The sequence below is a fragment of the Canis lupus genome, chromosome 13 (genome assembly GCF_048164855.1).
Source record: "Canis lupus baileyi chromosome 13, mCanLup2.hap1, whole genome shotgun sequence".
Classification (NCBI taxonomy): Eukaryota; Metazoa; Chordata; class Mammalia; order Carnivora; family Canidae; genus Canis; species Canis lupus.
Genome location: NC_132850.1, coordinates 3,170,118 through 3,190,733, shown reverse-complemented (window position 1 = coordinate 3,190,733; position 20,616 = coordinate 3,170,118). Strand labels below are relative to the sequence as shown.

Below are 20,616 nucleotides of genomic sequence, written 5' to 3'. Positions count from 1 at the left end.
AATGACTTGCATCCCAATCCTTGTCTTGGGATCCGTTTTGGGGAAACCCAAACTAAGGACAGGAAAATAACTGTGGCTTACACAAGATACAAGTCCATTTCTCGCTCATGGAGTAGTGGCCCATCATTAGGAAGTTTAGGGCAACCTCATAACGTCATGGAGACGCCTTCTATCTCAATTCTACTTTAAGGTCTAAGATGACTCCACCAAGCTCCAGCCATCTCGTGCATTTTCCAGATGGCAGGAGGAAGGGCAGGTCAGAGGGTAGCATTTGCTTTAAAGACATTTCAAGGAAGTTCCCTGAGACTCATGCTTTTACCCATTGGCCAGAACCCAGTTATTTATCCATTAAGTAGATAAAAGGAAGAAGTATAGTCATTATTCCAAGCGGCCGTGGGCCTAGTTACAAGTCAGAGATTCTATTTCTAAGGAAAAGGGGGAAAATAGATACTGGGGAACAACTTGCATTATATGCCCCCAAGCAGTGAAGAAGTTTAGGTCTACAGAATGCCATACAGGAGTTCCAGGAGGGCACGGGGAGTGCAGAAGAAGCAAGATTAAAAAAAATAAGGCTGAGAATTTTCCAGAATTAAAGACAGACACGAGAGCTCAGCGCTGAACGGAGCAAGGAGAAGTAAATTCACACCCAGATGTGCTGTAGTGAACCTACAACATACCAAGGATAAAGAGAAAGCACGAAAGCCACAGCAAAGACACCTCGGCCTCCTGGGGCCCCTCATCCAGAACCAGGCCTCATGCCGAGGGGTCACACGTCCGGTCACGGAACCTGAGTGGAGCCTGGGCCCGGCCCCACCTGAGGGTCCTTCAGCCCCTCAGCCCCCCAAGGGAGTTGAATTCCTGGCTGCTCCCCCGGCTTCTGCACCCACATCTCTAGCTTCCATGTTACCTAGCCTGTTGGGTGTCTCTTACATTTCTGGGCCTTAAAAATGTTTATCTTGGATTTGAGCACGACTTTTCCTGTTTTGAATTTATCTTTTTTTTTTTTCTTTAATCATTGCTCTAAGTTTAATGCATGGAGGTGGGATTCAGAACATGAACGTATAGTACCGTCTTGACCAGAAGTCTCTGGATCCTTTGGATCTCCCCAGAGTGGAGACCCTCTGCCTATGAAGAGGACTGTTTCCAGCAGCCAGGCAGGCAGATAGGGGGAACAAAGGAACCTGCCCTTCTGGAAGCTTCTATTTTCTTCTCCAAGGAGACGCAGGCTCTGGAGGACCCAGAGAGCCCCCCTGAATAAGGCTTCTTTGGGCCTCCTGGCCTCCCAGTCTCCTGGTTCATTGCCCCCTGACTGTCCCAAGTCATTCCGTCACAGGGCTCCCTGCCAACACTCCACCTCAAAGGTCCTCACTGATGCGGGGCTTTAGGTGTTCATGGCCATATTTGAATTTCAACAAGGGACTCATAAAGATGTTTTCATCTTTAAAATGTACAGGAATGGAATTCAAATGGTGGAATGACAGGCTGTGTGTGGGGTCGATTGGCTGGGTCAGAGACATCACACCTGGCTGGCGGGGAGAGCTTTCTGACGACAGGAGCTGTCCAACAAGGCGTGGGCTGCTGTCACTGGAGGAACTCAAGCGGTGGACGGCTGACCTTCCACTGGGCGCCGGGCGGGGCCCTGGATGGAAGGATCTGGAGGCAAGACGGAGGGTTCTGGGAGAAGCAAAAGAAGCAGCTGAAAAGTGTCACTAAGATGTTCTTACTGCTCTGAAGCCAGCCTCGCTCCCCATGCTGATACGTTTCCAAAAGCGTATCCTACGCTGGTACCCTGAGAATGGGGCGCCTAGGTCACCTTTTGGGGGTCTGGCCCCTGAATGACAGGGTTGGACTCAAGCACAGGGGTTCTCAGAGTCTCCACCAGCAGATCTTAGGGTCCAGGCCACGAGGAGCTTCCCCTCTGCTCCCCAGAACTCAGCCCCCTCAGTCTACCCCACGCATGCTCACCCACCTGCGTGACCCGTTCAGAAGAGGTGATCCCAGCTGCCGGTGCGGCTGTGCTTCAAAGCCTGTGTTATCTTTCATGTTTCACAGTTACCATAGCAGTCAGATTTATCTTCATCTTTTACAATTCAAAAATACTAATGGAATTACTGGTTTTGTCTGTGTTTTAAAGCCATAGCATCTTTTTCTTTCACTGCTATCCCTTAAAATGTCCTCAAAGGGATAAATGTAATCCCAGAAAGACCTTCTCAGGAAAAAAATGGGTATTTTCCCCCCAACTTTAGTGGGGTTTATAGCATGACTGGCAGCACAAAAGAGTTTCTATAGCATGATTGGTGTCATACAAGGGGGTCTCCTAAGGGCCCTTTCACTGTCCACCTCTCTTCTGGGCCCCGGCAGGTGAAGGCAGGGTCCCTGCCGGCCATTGCACTTGTCATTGCTGGTGGCTTCTTGGAGGAAGGAATTGTGTGCTTCGTCTTTACAGTGCAGTCCCATTCTTCCCATTTTACAGATGAGGAATCAGGGCTGAGAGAGGTGAAGTGACTTGCCCAAGGTCACACAGCCAGGGAGAGGCTGAGTGCCCTACTCTCTCTCAACCATGTTCTCTCTACATCCTCTAGTTGGTCTCTGTTTGACCTTTTCTCAGAGAGGATTTCTGCCTTTTTTTAAAAATAGTCTCTGTAGAGACTGGCAAATATTGCCAATGCTGACCGTATTTCAATTCCTCACCGCAGGGTATTGGGAAAAGTTTTCAAATAGCAATGATTGCACCTGGGAGAAACCGCATTTGCTGCAATCCTGCCACTGCGCAAAGCTTGGGAGGATTTTTGTTCTGCTTACGCAAGAATTTCTATGTGAATTTTTTTTTTTTTTTAGGATTGTATTTATTTATTCACGAAAGACACAGAGAGAGAGGCAGAGACACAGGCAGAGGGAGAAGCAGTCTCCATGCAGGGAGCCCGATGCAGGACTCGATCCCAGGACCCCGGGATCAGGACCTGAGCCGAAGGCAGACGCTCAACCACTGAGCCACCCAGGCACCCCTTCTATGTGGATTAGAGCCCTTAGGTCACGACACAGTGTCTTCAATTTTAGCTTTCAGCTGTGTGGCACTTTGCATTTTGAGATACCTTTTCTGATTATCAGTATAATATGCGATCTGTTCTTTGCTAACTTTTGGAGGATAACTCTTTATTTTAAAATAATTATAGATATGTAGGAAGTTGCCAAAAATAGTGCACAGAGGTCACATGACCCTTCCTCCAGGTTTCCCCCCCCCCCCACAAAGGGTACCTATCAAATCAAACCCAGGAAATCCGCACTGGTACAATGCGTGGGTACAGTTCTGTGTCATTTTGTCACACGTATAGATTTATGTCACCACCATTGTAACCGAGATACAGAACATCCCATCACCACGAAGTTCCCTCATGTTGCCCTTGACTCTTACATCACGGACTTTCCTCCCACTCTCTCGAAGCCCTGGCCATTGCGAATCTTCTCCGTTCCCATCATTGTTTTCATGTCTAGAATGTCATATAAATGGAATCCCACAGTCTGTAACCTTTTGAGATTGCCTTTTTTCACTCAGCGTAATGCCCTTGCCCTCTGTCTGGGTTGTTGTCTCTATCCACAGCTGGTTCCTTTTTATTGTTAAGTAGTACTCCACAGGGCCGGGGGTGGGTACAGTTTTGTTTTGTTTTTTTTTTTAAGAACTTGGACGTCCAGAAAATATACAGAAAAAGATAGGGAAAACAATCCCAAGCCCCCAGATTGGAGGGGGGAGTCTCCTGGTCTCCCTCTGGCCCAGGTGAGGACTGGCATAGGGAGAAGACAAAGCCGCGTGGCTGCTCCCTCTCCTCCCCTCCGTGGAACTCCAGCTGGCTGTGAGGACTCTCTCTCTCTGCATCTCTCTTTTCTTTTTTCCCCTCTCTTTCTCCTCACCCCGTGTGTCTCCATCTGCCTCTCTGAGTCAGTCTCTCTCTTTTTCTCAAACCACAAAACATGGCTAAATGCAATTTCCATTGAGTGCAAAATCTTGTGTCTGTGCTTCATTATTCTGTCTGGATTCGTACATGTTTTCAATTGCATAATTCCCCTCCTTCCTCATTTTCTCCCCAAGACTTTCTCCCACATAATATGAGCATTTGGGGGCCAGCTTTTGACAGTTCTGCCTTTGAATGTTGTGAAAAGTGGAGCGAGTGCCTCTTTCAGCCCTGCACCACCAGGGAAGCTTGGTTGGCAAGCTCCCCGGGGCTGCTGCAGTGCTTTGTCCCTTAGGCCAGGCCCGGGTGGCGGGAGTGCCCCTTTACCAGCCCGCAGGAAGGCCAAGGTTGCAGCACCTGCCTTAGAAGAGTCCAAACAATATTCTGACGGCCAACTCCTGACCCTCCACCCCACTGGCGACCACAGCGTCAGGGCCAAAATCCCCTCCCTGGCTACTCAAGAGTCTTAAGCATCTGGACCGACCCTCTTCGTTCATTTAAGCCTTTGATCCTTTATGACTGGAAAGTATAGTCTTTTGCTCCAATAGCCACTGCAGCTTTGAAATGGAGTGTCTCAAAAATAACCTAGACATCCAAGAAGTGAATAGTTAAATACATCGTGAGATGTCCTATATAGAATCAAACATTAGAAAGTCACTAAAAATCATGGTTTGGTAACTCAACAGTTGAGCATCTGCCTTCAGCTCAGATGGTGATCCCTGGGGTCCTGGGATCGAGTCTCTCATGAGACTCTCCCTGCAGGGAGCCTGCTTCTCCCTCTGCCTGCATCTCTGCCTCTCTGTGTGTGTGCCTCTCGTGAATAAATAAAATCTTTAAAAAAAATCATGGTTTGGAAAGTTCTCAGAATGGGAAAGTATGCACAATATACCGTTAAAATCCCAATGATGTAAAAATACTTAAGTATGGAAGAATGGCTTAGAGAAAAAGCACCAAAGTGTTAAAGGTTCTTACTTCTGGATCGAGGGATTATAGACGACTTTTCAATTTTCTCTTAATGTTGGCAATAAACACGTTTTATCTTTACAATCAGAAACAAATATGCGTTATTAAAACTAGATGAAGGCTGCTGGATACAAAGTCACTTCCCTAACCCTCTAGTCAAGTGGTGTTGGAGAGCATCTCCTCCCCATGGGGAGGGCAGACCCTTGTCCAGGCACCTTTCCTGGAGCTTAAGCACCTGCTGCTGGGCCAGGCAGGTGGAGAGCAAGTGCTGGCTGCCCTGTCCCCACCCTCCCCACCACTTATATTTTTAAATGGACTTTGCAGCGGAGTGGGCAGGTCCTGCCTGGCATCTGCATTTCCACATGGCACTTCTGGAGCCAGGGACTGTCCCACATTTCTGATGCAGTGTCCTCGGTTGTCCTCATGGCCTCCAAGTGGATTAGATGATCCCCTTCACTCAGGGCAGCCATGTAGTCTGGTTTCCTGGGAGCTGGCATAGGCATTGGCCTTCCAGACATATGCATAGAACCCAGAGCTCCCTGGTTCCAGCTTGATGTCCTAGAAAGAACATGGAGTTCTAGAAGCCTGGACCCTGCCATTAAGTCCTGCCTGAGAGAAGGGAACCTGAGAGAGGACAATCAGTCCCATTTGCAGGAGGAAAGTTACATCTAGTGTCTGGGGACCATTTTCTTGACCCAGGGATTTTTAAGCCAGTTCTAAGTGCAAGCGACAGTCTGTAGTCTGGCTGCTGTGGTAATGACTTAGGGCTGGGCTCTGGGGCCAGCCTGCCTCGGCTCTAATCCCAGCTCCACCACCTTGGGCAAGTTTTCTTCCCCTCTCTGTCCCTCAGGTCCCTCAACTGCAAATCGGGGGTACCTACTTCATAGAATCATGGCAAGGAGTAATGAAGTTGATTTGTGTAGAGTCCTGAGAGCCGAGCAGCGTAGCCCACAGCGAATGTTAGCTATTATTCTTATTATTCCACCATGCGGTCATGGGAATGGGAAAGCAGGATATTCGACATTGGGGCTCTCCCAGAAAAGCCCAGATGTAAGTCTCTGTGATGAATGCCAAATGAGGATTACCAATTAAAAGCCCTGCCTCAAATCTGCTCCAGAGTAGGGGGGGTGGTATGAAGAAATACAGGCCTTGGTGTGGGTCTGGGGGGGTCCTGAGCAGTGGGGAGGCCAGGGGGCACAGCCGGGCCTCGAAGGAGGCTGGGGGCAGATAAAGGGGCTTGGCCAGGACGACGGGTAGGTGGGCGCCTCTGCCAGCAGAGCAGGGGGGACATACCAGGCGCCTTCAGAGAGGATGGAATTCCAGCTGGGGCCGGTCCCCATGGGGCAGGGACAAAGCCTCTGCTTGGGACACCCGGCCCTTTGCAGCTGCTTTCTTGTCGCAAGGGCCCTGCAGGGTAGATTCGCATACAGAGGAGGACATCAGGCTAGATGGGACCACGACTGGCTGGGGACCCTGAGACTGGGAAGGAGGGAACTGAGATTTGAATCCAAGGTTGCCTACCTTCCCCCTGGGGGTGTTGTGTGTGTTTGGGGGGGAATGAGGCCAGAAGGCTTCGGCTCTCTGGTGGGGGTAAGGAGGGCTGAGGCCTTGCGAGTAGCCTGCTGCAGGGATGGGGAGTGGCTGAGGGAAACCCAGCCCCAGGTGTGGGGAGCCCCCGCCTGCTGGGCAGCCACGTGGGGGAAGAGCAAAAAGTAGGTCAGTCACGCAGGAGACAGAGCATGAAATTAATGAGCACCCAGGAGCTGGAGTAGTCACCTTCCAGGAGGGCCCTGGAGGAGGAATGCGATCCCCAGGGAAAGGTAGTGGGGTCTGGGATGGGGGTCCGGGGTGGGTGGGGGAAGGAGGCCTGCCCTAGCACCGCTTTCTCTCCTGGCCCCTCTGCACTGGGGGAGCTTCGTGGGGCAGGATGGGAAACGATGGCAGAGTTCAAGGGGTAGAGACCTCCTAGGCAGGAGGGGCCTACCCGTAGAAGCCCTGTGAGGGTAGAACCATGACGGCTTCCTTTGCAGCAGGCTGACCCCTGCTGCCTAGGACAGTGTCAGGTAACTGCCCCACCTGAGTAAAGACGTGATTAGAGAGACGGCTTTGCTGTGTACGTTGTGGGTGACCCAAGGAAGGGAGGCCTTTGTTCCTCACTGGCATTCAGGGAGCTTTAACCGAATTTGGTAACATTTGCCAAGTACCTGCCACATCCTGGGCCCTTCCCTTATGAAGCTCACCATCTAATGGAAAGACAGGTTAGCACGTGATTATAATACCATATGCTAAGCAAGGAAATGGATAGAGACACAGAGAATAGACAGTTCTGTTGGGGGTGGGCTCTTGGTATGACTTCTTAGGAGAAATGACTCAATAGCTGGGCTTGGAAGTCAAGGACAGGGCTACATTGTGATTTTTGTGGTCTGAACTTGGCCTCTGTGGACCATTCCTTATGCGCGTGCACGCGCACACACACACGTGCACACATGCAAATAAATATACATTATTCAAACTAAATGATGCAATGATACACACAGAATTTAAAAGTATATTAAAAACAGAAAATATACATGAAAAAGGATATTTTACAACCGTACTAGTGTAAAGGCAATTTATTAATGTTACATCTTAAAACATATTCTTTGACCTGAAAGTTTATTTTTTTTCTTCTGATTTTAAAATAAATCAAAACAGGAACACCTGGGTGGCTCAGAGGTTGGGCACCTGCCTTTGGTTCAGGTCATGATCCTGGAGTCCCGGGATTGAGTCCCATGTTGGGCTCCCTGCATGGAGCCTGTTTCTCCCTCTGCCTGTGTCTCTGCCTCTCTCTCTCAGTCTGTGTCTCTCATGAATAAATAAATAAATCTTTAAAAATAAAAAAGGGAAATGAAAACATTTTCATGGGTTGCTAGAAGTGTTTTAGGCCCGAAGCACGATGCCTGTTAGGCCTAATGGATAAGCCAGCCCAGGTTAAGAAGAATTGGCTCAGCCAACAGGACAGGGAAAGGCATTCATTCCCAGGTAGAGAAAACAGGATGTGGAAAGACGGGGAGGAGTGAGGGTGCCAGCAGGTTCTAGCAAGAGCATGTGGTCCTGGGAGGTGGAACGGTAGGTGTTTAAAGAGACTGGCAGGCAATGGATAGGAGACTTCAGGTGGAGGTGCCCAGCCTCGAATGCCTTGTTATGCGCATCCCCAGAGGTTCTGGAATAGGAGCCAGAGGTTGCCTGTGAGAAGGGCCAGTTCCTGGACCTTGATTCCAGAGGCTGTGCCAGGAATGGTGCTAGGCACTTGCTGAAGTCTCTCCCAGCTCCAGGGACTCCCCCATACTGGCTGGGACTGGGTGTGGGGGGTAGAAGAGAGAGGATCCTAGCTGGCTCCTGGTTTCTCTCCATAGGGCAACATGGAGTCCCTTGGGGCTGGAGGGGCTTTCTCCTAGAACTGCTTCTCAAAGGCGCTTCTGACCCCTGGCTGGAGGGCATGTAGGGTGGTTCGGTGGGAAGGTGGTGGGCTTTGGTAAAAGACCTGAGCTCAAATCCTGGAGATGCCACCTATGAGCTCTGTGACCCTGGGCCTAATGCTTCACCTGTGAACCTCAGCTCCTTTGTGAATGTGGGATGTAGCTGTTCTTGGCAGGGCTGTTAAGAGGATTAAATGGGATTGCATACAAGGCCAGGACAGGGACCAGACACAGTCTGGAGCAACAGAAATATGCATTTGTTTTACCAGGTTCCAGATATTATATGATGGTGAGCACCAGGGATGTGCCCTTGATCCCTGTAGACATGGTCCTGTTCTCAAGGGGCTCCTTCCTCACCCCCACATCACCTCCAGTCGTCATGTTGGGGCCAGCTTGTTGTTGATTTGGGCCGGATCCTGCCTCAGAGGCGACCCAGACGCTCATAGCTTGACTGCGGCCAAGGTAAGTGGAGATTCTCCAGGAAGCGTCCTTTCCAGCTGGGAAACTGACTCTAAAGCCTATTGCTGGCTCTGAAACAGGGAAGACGTGGGCAGAGCTGGGGAACTCTGAGCCTGTGAACTGGCTGATTCGAGCCCCCTTCTCCTGGGAACTCCTCCTCACCTCCAAGCCCAGTTCTATCAGCCCTGCCAATGAGAAGGCGGGCGGGCCTGCTGGGTAGAGTCACGGGGACCCAGAGTTTTCTGGCCCTCAGCAGTCAGCAAATAGGAGGCCTTACACATGCCATGGTAGGCACTGGGTGTGCAGAGAAGAACCTGACACTTCTTACCCTTCTGGGAACTCACAATCTAGAGCAAGCTTTCTTACCTTGGCTCTCTTGACACTTGGGGCTGGATAATTCTCGAGGGAGGAGGCTATATATTACAGGATGTGTAGCAGCATCCGTGGCCTCTACCTGCTAGTTGCCAGTAACAGCCCCCCTCCAGTTGTGACAACCGAAGATGTCTCCAGACGTTGCCAAATGTCCCCTGGGAGACAAACTCTCCCCACTAGTTGAGAACTGCTGGCTTAGAGAGGGAAGGAGGCTGACCCATCAGTACAGTGTGCACTGTGGTGAGCATGGGTGCCTCGTGGCCCAGAACCCAAGAGAGGCTTTTGGGAAACGACCTGAATGATGGCAAGGCCTCAGGTTGTACAGAGCTGGGATTCCAGCCCAGGATCCCTGTGCCCTGCTCTAGTGTTTCCCTCCTGGGCACCTGACTTCTCTCCAGATCCATCTACTCTCCTGGACTACCCCCGCAGGAGCAGCTTCTGTCTAGAGAGCTAGCCACACTGGTTTGAGCAGTCTGGCTGTGTCTGCCCTGGGGTTGGTCTCATGGCCCTGCCATAGAGCTGGTGCCCAATAAGCTTTCACGCATGTTAAGAAAGGCTCTGCTTGTCCCTTGGGATAGCCCTCTGAAAGCTGGCTGGGTGGCCACTTAAGTACTGTGCTTATGCTAAGAACAATCCTTCAACCAAGTACTTCAGTGTAAGCATTTCCAGGTTCTCTGCTCCACAGAAGCTGCTGGAACGTGGGAAGCAGAAAGCTCTGGAGCCTCTGAGCCTGAAGACTGGATCCTCCTCGCTCTGCCCGGCACCAGGGGTGTGACCCAGACACAAGACCTCCATCCTGCAGGGCTTCTGCTCCCTGACCTTCAGAGTAGGCACGGCCACCATGCTCTTCACAGTTTCCTGGGGATAATGCTCAATGCTTTATAGGAAACCAGTTTTTATAAACAGAAAAGTCTTATACGTGTTCATTATTTTCTGAGTTTCCAAGAGGCATTGAGGGTTGATGTTCTGATTTTTCTCTTTCTTTCTCTTTCTTTTCAAAATTATTATTTGAATATTTGAATTGTCACCCACACATTTAACAAATATTTATTGAGCCCCGCCTATATGCCAAGAGCTCAGCAGTGAACACATGGAACAGGAGAGAGAATAAATAAGAGAAGTGAGTTACGTATAGATAATGTGTTAGATGGTAACAAATGTGAAAGGAGACAAACCCAAATCCTGTGGGTTGGTGGGGGCATGTGTTGAAATTTTAGGCAGGGAAGGCCCCTCTGGAGGCTGACATTTGAGTAAAAACCCAAAGGAGGTGAGGGAGCAGCTTATACCAATGTCACTCCAAACAGAGGAACAGTAAACAACATACCCAGATGTTTAGGGATGGTGAAGAGGCCAGGGTAGGGTGTTGAGGATGAGCTGGGCAAGTGAGGTTGGCAGGATAGAGGAGGAGCATGGTGAGGGAGGTGAGGGAGGCAGCTCCCAAGTGGCCTCAAGGCCGCCAGAGGGACTTTGGCTCTTACTCTGGGTCAGGAGGCCAGGGGAAGGTTCTGGGTGCAGAGGGTCGGGGTGGCTCTGACTAACTTGCTGAGGCTGGTCATGTGTCCCCTGTTTCTCATACTTGGCTGCTAATCCTTCCAAGAACCCAGCAAAAAAGTCAAACCTGCTTTGCAGGTTGTTCCGAGACTTCTCTCAGGTGGGGGATCAGGATAGCTCAGCTGAGCCCTTGCTAAGGGCCAAGACTTGACCCCTAGTCTATCCCCCAGGTTCTGATGTTTTCACAGCCGAGAGCAAGGCCCCACTCTGCCCCAAGTGCTTGTCACAACGAACAAAATACATTTCACAGCGATTTAAGATGATTTCTGCCCCACTAGAGGGTGGTTGTTGAAGACTTACTCATCACTTATGTGTTAGCTATCACTCCACCAAGAGATACCCTTGGAACGGGGAGGAAGGAAAGGCAGAATTCTAGAGCTTGCTAGAATCTGGAGGCCTGGGCTCTGGTTTGGACCCTGCCACATGGTGGCGGCTTGACCTCCTCAGTGTCCTCATCTTCAGAATCCCTGACCGGCCCTTCTAGAGGCTGTAATGAGGACCCTGAAGACAAACAAGGGTCAGGAGCGTGCTCTGGTAGAGGAAGGAACCCCCACATCCCTTCCTCCTTCCTACCAAGCTGCAGTGGGAGCCAACTGCCCCTAGGTGGCGCAGTTTTTCCAGGCTGAACCTAGCTGCTGTCTCCCAAGGGGGTGGGAAGATTTGGGGGACGGTGCAGGATACAGATAATACTGGAAACCAAGGAAGTGGGCATCTGAGGTCAAAATCTGCAGCCGATGATCCCTGCTGCTCCTCCACCGGGCGCCATGGGAGTTAGTGGAGCAGGGCACACGCATTGCCACTCTGGCCATCAGACTCTGAACCTTAGGGGCCGCAGTCCTTGGGGTCATGGGATGAGCGACCAAGATGTATGCAGGGCAGCATCCATTCTCTTCTGGATGAGGAAGCTGAAGACCGGAGAGGAGGAGGCTTGCCTCATCACCCTATGACTCAGGTGCCCAGCTGGTCCCTCTGCTGACTGAATACAGGACACCTGATGAAAGCATGAAGTGCCACCCCCTTGGGCGGCCATCCTGCCTCTTGAACTTCTTCCCGGGCTGGCCTTCCTTCCTTAGCCTCTGTGGATGTTCTCAGAAGAGGCTGGGAGAGTGGTCTTTTGCTCCTCATATAAAGAATGGGTCTCTGGGCAGTGGAAGAACACAGGCTGAGGGACAGGAGGCTTGGGGGTACCAGCCACCTTGTCACTACCTTGGGAGCATGTGCCTTTAGCACATGGCTCTTTTCTCCCTGCCTCCTGTGTCCTTATCTGTAAAGTGCAGTGGGAAAGAAAGAGAGGGTTGGGCTGGAGAGCCCCAAGGTCAGTTTCCGACTGGGACATTCTGGGTTGCTCTTGAAGCTCTGGGTTGCACTTGAAGCATTGCTTCTGTCCATCAGGGAACAGGTAGGGGAGGGAAGGGCTTTGGTTCTCTCATTTAAAAACAGGGGGAGTGGACTAGATGATGTGTCATTCTGGCTCTGACATCTGCTTGGCAAGGATGAGAGGCAGTCACAGAGCCAAAGAAACCCCTCTGGGCTGCCAACACATGACGACCGCTCTGGAAGGTGCAGACCTGCTTCCTACGAAGGCCTCCAGGAGAGGCCCTGCAAAGTGGAACTGCAGGCCCCAGCAAGACTGGCCTCCTTCCGGAGGCTCCCTCTGGAGGAGAAGCTCTTCCTCCCCCTTGTAGAGCTGAAACCCATTGGCACCTCCAAAGGGTGTTCCTTCCTGGGCTTGATTACTAACTGTCTGCCTCCCTGACCAGACGACCTTGGGATCTTTCCAAAATCAAATCTTCCTTCGGAGGAGGCAAGAGATTGGTCACCACTCACCACTGAAGAAATTCAGAGATTGACAGCTGGTGGAAGATCTGCGGGGGGGGGGGGGGGGGGGGGGGGGGGGAAGCAGCGCTCACTGTCAGCAGCCTGGTGCTAGGCTCCGCAGAGGCCCCTTCCTGTCTAGTAACTCGGTTAATCCCGTCACCCACAGATCAAGTATTTAAATGCCTTGTTTTCAGATGAAGGACCATTGCACAGCTAGTGAACTAAGGAGTTGGGCTTTGACCCAGGTCTCCGAATCCACAGCTCGCCCTTGTGCCACTTGAACATCCTACCGTGGGGGGAATAATAGAACATGGATCTGGAAGCCTGGCTCCTGGCTCCAGTCTGGGAGCCAAAGGGTCATGTGATGGCTAATGCTTGACAGCATTTTGTAGTTTCCAAGTGCCGAACTACTTAGTGTCTTGTTTGGTTCTCAGATCAGTCCATTGTACAGATGAGGAAACTGAGGCTCACTTGGGTCTACTGACTTGCCCATCTGTGCCCATGCAGTGGCTGGGCTGGCTTTAACCAGATCTTTTGACCCTAGAGCCTGTGCAGCTCACAAATAATTTTTTGACAAGTCAAGCCTTCTTGTCTCTTGGATTCATTTTCCCAGTCTGAAAAATAAGGGGTTGGATTAGATCAGTAGGCAATCGGTAGTTCCGGACCCCTTTATTTAAAAAAAAAATCGAGGAACTCATAGAATTTGGCAACATAAAATTGAGTAAGGATACTTAAAACAACATTTTACCTTCAAAAAGCTAGGAGGATATAATCACAGTGTAGCAGGGAGGAAAAAAAAAAACAACTGAGAACAGAATTCCTCTTAGGAATTAAGTAAGTTGTGTTTAGCATAACACCTTGATGAGCCATTGTATTCATACCTAATAGCTCCGTGGGTCTGGCTGGAGTAGGCCTGAGGGGAAATGGAACTTCTAGAAGAATTCTTTGCAAAAGGATGACTCTGCAGCTGAGGGCTTGGAAGGATGATGACCAAGTGAGTGACTTGAAGCGAAGAGGCTGAAAGGAGTCTAGACATAGAGCAGCGGTTAGACATGGGGCGTCTGGGTGGCTCAGCGGTTGAGTGTCTGCCTTCGGCTCACGGGATCCAGGATCGAGTCCTGCGGGCCTGCTTCTCCCTCTGTCTGTGTCTCTGCCTCTCTCTGTGTGTCTCTCATGCATAAATAAATAAAATCTTAAAAAAACAAAAAAGAGACCCAGAGACAACAACCCTGCAAGCTCTCAGTGGAAGGCAGAGAATGACCAGAGGACCCTTAGGAGAAGGGTGTCTGGTATGCAGTTCCAACTAGCAGGTGTCTGCTCTCCTGCACCAGTCACCCGGCTGATAGCCTCCCATCCGGTCCAGGGGCCCTTGCTCGGTACGTGCGGGGTGAGCAAGGAGGGTGGCCCCTCGGTGGGAATGCTTGGGGTCTGGCCGTCCCAGCTCCATCATTGGAAGTTACACAAGCTCTCTGAGCTTTAGCTTCCTTCTCTGTGAAATGGAAATAATATTCCCTGCCTGAGAGGCTGATCCGAGGAATAAGTGGGACCGTGAACTTAGCATAGTACTTGGTACTCAAGCCCTCAGTAGTAGCCACTTAGCTGCCTATTATTATTAACCACGGTTGTTTGGATATTTACAATTTAACTCACTGAGGTTGAGCTTGTGGGAGGCTTTTGTTTGTCATGTTTGGGGAAGGGGGTAACTTTTGCTGCTCTTAGATCCAGCCAGGATTCGGCAGGAGCCTCATCTGGAAGGAGAAGGAGGTGGGTGGGGTATTAAACTTGACACTGCACGCCTCCCCCCCACAACCCCCCCCACCCTCCTTGCTTTTTCAAGGCTGAGTGCTGTCTGTGTCTGAGAATCTGCTCCCTTGGAAATGACAGCATCTCCTTCCAGGGCTGAGCCCAGAGGGCAGGGCTCCTGCCAAGGACAAGGCTGAGGGTTGGGGGAGAGGGGGAGAGACAGAGCAAAGGGGGAGTGAGCAGGACAAGATGTGACGAAGAAGGGAAGGCGCTTCCAGGACTGACAAGCAGTCGCAGAGGCAGAGAGAGGATGCATGTTTGCACACGTGCTGGAATATGTGACCACACGCGTGCATCAGGTAGCAGGTGCGTGTGGTGTGCGTGTGTGGGTGTGACTGTGTATGAATGAGCATGCACGAGAACCCATCAACCTATGAGCGTATCAGTGCCTGACTGCCGGTGAGTGGTGTGTGTGTGTGTGTGTGTGTGTGTGTGTGTACGGAGTTCATGTGCACATGTGCCTGGGGTCAGTGTGAGCTGGGCTAGTCAGTGGGGTCCACTCTCTGGGTGAGAGAGGAACCTCAGCTCTGTCCTGTTAGAGCACCTGGGCGGGGGCCCTCATATGTGGGGGGTCTAAAAGGAGGGACCATCTGTACCTTCCTTTGGGATCCCCTGACTCCCCGCCTCACCCCACCGCCACCAACTGACAGTCTCCCTTTGGGGGTCTAGGCCAGCCCCCCCATCGGCCCCCCTGCTGGCGGCTGGCCTCCACACTGGGTGGGGAGCGGGAAGGAAGGGAGGGAGGAGGGGAGGAGTGACCGGCCTCCTAGCCCCAACCCGCCTTGCTGCCAGGGAAACATCCTCCTCCCACCCCCCACCCCCAATCACCGTGATTCCTGCTGTGAGGGAGAGAGGAACCCTCCGTTTCCATGGCAACCTAGCAGCCCTGCTTCTCAGCCTGAGCCCAGGCTCCTCTGAGCCATGGAAGGAGTGGGAAGAAAGCCCCTCCTCGGGCTGTGGAGCCCCCACCCAGCGCCTCCCCTCTATCTCCAGACCCCCTTGCTCCTCTGGCACCCACGGCCCCACTGGGACGGTGGTGTGCATGCCCCAGCAGCACCCCTGGGGCCTGGGGACCTGTCTGGTCTGCACAGGACCCGAGCTGAGCTGAGCGGGAGCTCTGCAGAGTGACAGGATGGGCTGAATTCCAGTCCTCGCCTGTGAAATGGTACTGATGTCACTACCTCGCAGGGCTCTTGTGAGGAGAAATAAAATAGTGCTTGTGGAAGTGCTTCGTGAAATCAGAGCGCAGGGTCAGGTGTGGGCCGCGCGGTGGGCAGGGCGGCTCAGGCCCTTTGGAGGGGGGCAGCCTCTCCCCTGCAACCCCACCCCGGCCTCCATTCCGGCCTCCCTGCCTCCCTCCCTCCTGCAGAAACGTGCACTCAGGGCAGCACCCACCCCACGGGGCTGCTGGGGCAGGGCGCCCTCCGCCCTCTGATAGTGCAAAACTGGAAACAACCCCGACGTCCATCAAGAGAGAAGTGGTTAAATAAATCATGGCCCAGCCACGGCCGTGCAGTCTTCAAAAGGGAGTCGGTGCTGACAGGGCACAATCACTGAGACATACTGCTAAGTCAAAAAATCAGGTTGAAGGAGAGGTACAGCATGATCCGGTCTACTGGGGTGTGGGCGAGGGTAGGTGTGCAAATGCCTGGAGGGGCGTGAGTGGTCAGGCCAGACTGCTGGCAGGGGTCACCCCACGGAGGAACGAGCCTGGACAAGGGCCAGCGAAGGGGAACTTCGACTTTTCCCTCTATAGCTCTCTGATCTGTTTGGCTTCGCAGCAAACGTAATTTAAAAATTAGGTGTCACTGTTGTTATGGTTGAAGAGGGAAAACACCCTAGAGACACTCCAAGGACGGCACAGGGGAGTGCAGAATTGCAGTAAGTGGGAAGCTTGGAGGAGAGAGGGAAAGTCAGGCCGGCTTCCAGGAGGAGGAGGAAGGCGGCTTCCAGGAGGAGGAGGAAGGCGTGGAGGAAGGCCAGCTGGTTCTCAGAGCAAGAGTAGGGCCTGGAATCAGAGCAGAGCTGAGGGCGATCCAGGCACAAGGGAGAGGTCGGAGGTGAGGGTGTGGTCAACACTGACCTCAGTTTGGGGCAAAATGTGAAGAATCAGATAGATGTGAGATTGTGGTTAGTTTCTTTGGGGGCCCAGGGAGAAGCAGGCTGGGTTGCACCTTGGCCGTGGCCAACCCTCCCCAGCCCGATCTGGTCAAGGCCCACACTCACTCGAGGTGGTAGGACATGCGGAGCCAGCAGGAATTCTTAAGCATGGGAAGGAAGGGAAGATTCCCAAGATGACAAAAATCTTCACTGAGGATCCACGTTAGGCCAATCATGAGCTACGCAGGTCATTTACCTATTTTTTTTCAATCTGCACAGGCACTTCTTGGGGCCAGGATGCCCATTTTTACAGGAGGGGAAACAGAAGTTCAGGGAAGTTCATTCATTCAGCAAACACTGATTGAGCGGCTCCCATCCGGGCACCGTTCTGGTTGCTGAGCAAATGGGAAGTCCCTGTCCTCATGGAGCATACAGCCTGGTAGGAGAGGAGGACATGAAAACAACGTGACATCAGGTGACAATGAGTGCTGTGCGGAAAACAAAGCTGAGTGAGCATGGGGTGGGAGGTGGGACAGGTTGCTTTGACTTTAAGAAGAGAACTGATGGGAATCCCTGGGTGGCTCAGCGGTTCAGCACCTACCTTCAGCCCAGGGTGTGATCCTGGAGTCCTGGGATCGAGTCCCGCATTGGGCTCCCTGCATGGAGCCTGCTCCTCCCTCTGCCTGTGTCTCTGCCTCTCTCTCTGTGTCTCTCATGAATAGATAAATAAAATCCAAAAAAAAAAAAAAAAAAAAGGAAAAGAACTGAATGAAGCAATTAGAAGAACACCCGAGCAGAGGGGATAGCTGGTGCAAAGGCCCTGAGGTGGGGGCATGCTCATGGCAATCTAGGTGGTTAAGAAGCAGGTGTGGTTGTGGTGTGGGGGAGCAGGTGTAGTGAGAGAGAGTGGATGAGGTTGGAGGGGACTGAGGGATGTAGGGGTACAGACTGTACAAGACTTTGGAGGTCAAGCAAGGACTACGGATTTAATCCTATACATGTTGAGAACTGGAGGGGTTTCGACCAGGAAGGTGACATATCTCAGCTTTATGTCTTAAAAAGATCACTCTGGCCACTGAGAGTAGATAAGACTGTAGGAGCCTGCGTGTGAGTTCAGGGGTCATTTGGGATGTGAACATATGTGTCCTGGTGAGAAGAGAAAGATGGTTTGGACCATAGCGGCAGATGCAGAGGTGGTAAATGGAGTCAGATTTGAAATATATTTTAAAAATAGAACCAACGGGTGTTCCTGTTGGCCTAGACGTGAGCCACGAGATAAGGAGGGGTGTAAAGGGTGACTCTAAGACTTAGGGCCTGAGCAACTCGGGTCAGCGTTGGTGCCACTTTCTGAGAAGGGAGAGATGGGGGAGGAGCAGGATTGGGGACAATCAGGATGCACTTTAATTTTGAGATCCTGGAGACGGCTACATGGGGATGTCAGGCAGGTAGCTGGATGTATGTGATAGGAGTTCACGGGGGATGTCAGGACTGAAGATATAAATTGGGAAGTTGTCAGCATATAAATGTTTAAAGCCAGGGGACGGGATGAGATCACCCGGAGAGACAGAGAGTGTAGACAGGGAGAAGGGTCCCTGGGTGCGTCAGCATTTGCAGGCCTGGAAGAGCGGGGCCTCAGAAGGTTCATTGCATCCCGGGAATCATTCGTGCCCGCCAGCACCCCCGGGGCCGCTCCCCCAGGTCCGAGGTGGGGCCCAGGGCTTGCCGGGTGAGGCGGACACTGTACCTGCTGCTGTGGAGACCGCCCCTTGGGGCCCACCGCTTGGTCGAGGGGCAGGAAGCGTTGCCGTGACAGCGTAGATTTTGAAGCCGTGCGGCACCGATTTCCAACCCTGGCTCTACCACGATCTTGCTCTGTGATCGTGGGCAGGACGCTGCCCGTCCCTGAGCCTTATTAGTGTCCTTCTCTGTAAAATGGGGACAAGAACAGCCGTTATTCGGGGTTATGGTGAGGGCCAAGCCCATGAGCTTGTTCTCAGCTTCGAGCTTGGGGCCTAGACAAGCGAGGGTTCAGGAAATGTTATCTCTCCCCCACACACAGGAAACACCGGGGATCTGTTCATCCACGAGGCTCCGGGAGGTCAGCTGGAACCCGAGGAGAGACAGCCTGGAGAGCCCGAGGTCGCCCAGGGCGCGCCTGATGCCTGGGCCCCCCGAAGATGTGCAGTGCACTGCAGGGTCACCCGGACCCGGACTCCGCTGTCCTCCAGGAAGGACCCTCTGCCGTCCAGTCTCTCTCTCCCCCGCCCAGGACCCTTCGTGCCCTGACCCTTGGAGGGCTTCGTGTCCTCTGGCCTCCAGTGGCCAGTGGCTGCTTCTCCTCACCCTCGGCCCCCACTGCCCCCGGACCTGGGCACTCAGCCTCCCCAGGGAGGGAGCGTGGCCCGGCCTGGAGTCAGGCTGAGGAGGCCGGAGACAGCAGCGAGGGACAAGGGACGGGGCCAGCTGGCTCTCCCAGGGCCGGGGAGGTGGGGGTGGGAGGTGGGGGTGGGTGGGTGGGAGGGGTGGGGGGCTAGGGCTACGTAGCCAGGGGCCGAGGGCCTGTGAAGGGTGCCAGCCTCACGGTAGTCAGCGTGGGGCCTGGGCTCCCCACCCCCCCACCTCCCCACCGCTCCCCACCACCCCCAGCAGACCAGGCCTTCCTCCCTGCTGTCTGCGGGGCAGCGGGCCTGGGTGTGCTGAGAGGAGCCTGCCTCCCCATCCCCCGTCGCTATTTAATGCCGTTAACAATGGATTCATTAACTGGGATTAATCTCATATACCAGCTCTCTATCCCCTTGGCTATTAATCACTCACTTCATTAACAGGACAGCATTAGCCAACCTGGGAGCGAGACATGGCGCCCATACCAAGTACCTGCGGCTGCACCTTCTCGCCTTCCCTCCTCCCTGGCTCACCTGCTTGGTACCTTTCTGCGTCTGGACCGGTTTCCGTCTCCGTCAAGCAGGGTGTATGCATCGCTCTCCCCACGCTTCCCGCAGTGGCCTTGTCTCTGCCCCCCTGATTCATCCAAAGAGGGTCCATTTCTCTCTTTTTCCTCCCAGTCCGAGGCCTCCCAGGTCGTCGTGGGGACTCACGGCAGGTTGGGCGAACGAAGCGTGGGGAGATACAAACAAGGGGGCGCCGGGAGGCTCATTTTTCTTAAACTGCCTTTGCTGTTTACAAAGATAATATATGCCCACTGTACAAAATCCAAACGACACAAGAAAGGGAGAAAGGAGAACATCAAGGTTCCCTGAAATTCCCACCATCTCGAGATAATAACCTTTAGCGCTCGGTGAGCATCCTCTTGGATCTTGAGTGATATATATATAATTTTACCTAAATGGGATCATACGATGCATGCTGTTTTGCAACCTGCTTTTCCACTCAACAATATGTTGTTGAGCTCTTTCCGTATCAGCGAATATAATATACTCATACTTTTTTAATGGTTGCGTAGCATTTCTGCTTCACGGACACAAGATAATTCAGTCAATGGATCTCCTACTGATGGATATTGATACCGTTCCCAGTTTTTCTCTGATACATTTGACATGGGGAGCCACATCCCTGTATATATATCTCTGTGCGCTTGCCTAATTAACTCCTTAAGATTGATTCCCAGGAGTGGAATTTCTAGGACAAAGGGTTTGCACGATTAACATTTTGGTATAATGTGGCATAGCAGAGCCAGATGCCGGTACCAGTTCTGTCGTCGTCTAGCAAAGGGATGGTGGGCAAATTACTTAACCTCTCTGGGCTTCGGTTTCCTCATCTGTAAAATGGGGATAATAATAGGATTTATCCTGTGGGATTACTGTTAGGATGATGAAGTGCTGGGCACTTAGAACGATGCCTGGTGCGCGGTAAGGGCTGTATCTGTTAGCAGCTGCTACGGGGACACGGGCCCGCCGGCCTCTGGAGCCCCGGGACCCGGGCTCATGTCTCCCTGCATCAGTGTGGGAGGGACCCCCGTCTTTAAACCATTGCCACAGGTGGACACCCTGGTCGGGTTTGGTTTCTTTCTTTTTTAGCTTTTCTCCCTCAATTTTTTTTTTTAAAGATTTTATTTATCTATTTGAGAGAGAGCAAGAGAGCATGACAGAGTGAGGGGCAGAGGGAGAGGGAGAGAAGCAGACTCCCCA

At 52.3% G+C, this 20,616-nt stretch overlaps 3 long non-coding RNA genes and 1 other non-coding gene across 7 annotated transcripts in view; 2 read left to right on the top strand and 2 right to left on the bottom strand.

The window, feature by feature from the left end:
- LOC140602345 (uncharacterized) overlaps positions 1-10,323 on the top strand; it is a 32,347-nt gene extending 22,024 nt beyond the window's left edge. For 3 of the 4 annotated variants that reach the window (XR_012005292.1, XR_012005291.1, XR_012005290.1), the window contains 2 exons: positions 8,638-8,830; positions 9,885-10,323. This is a non-coding gene — a long non-coding RNA (uncharacterized lncRNA). Of the gene's footprint in view, positions 1-6,570; positions 6,731-8,637; positions 8,831-9,884 lie in introns of those variants that run through there. The other variant, XR_012005293.1, reaches the window with a different exon arrangement.
- On the bottom strand, positions 2,638-2,778 carry LOC140603279 (U4 spliceosomal RNA). Its single transcript, XR_012006287.1, has one exon. It is a non-coding gene; the product is annotated as a U4 spliceosomal RNA (small nuclear RNA).
- A 4,217-nt stretch (positions 10,324-14,540) lies between the features above and the next one.
- On the top strand, positions 14,541-18,945 carry LOC140602339 (uncharacterized). Its single transcript, XR_012005289.1, has 3 exons — positions 14,541-14,677; positions 16,751-16,946; positions 18,531-18,945. It is a non-coding gene; the product is annotated as an uncharacterized lncRNA (long non-coding RNA).
- LOC140602337 (uncharacterized) overlaps positions 15,922-20,616 on the bottom strand; it is a 32,076-nt gene continuing 27,381 nt past the window's right edge. Inside the window, exons 3-6 of the long non-coding RNA XR_012005287.1 lie at positions 19,387-19,644; positions 18,216-18,396; positions 17,073-17,174; positions 15,922-16,907 (exon numbers count right to left, since the gene is read on the bottom strand). This is a non-coding gene — a long non-coding RNA (uncharacterized lncRNA). The remainder of the gene's footprint in view (positions 16,908-17,072; positions 17,175-18,215; positions 18,397-19,386; positions 19,645-20,616) is intronic.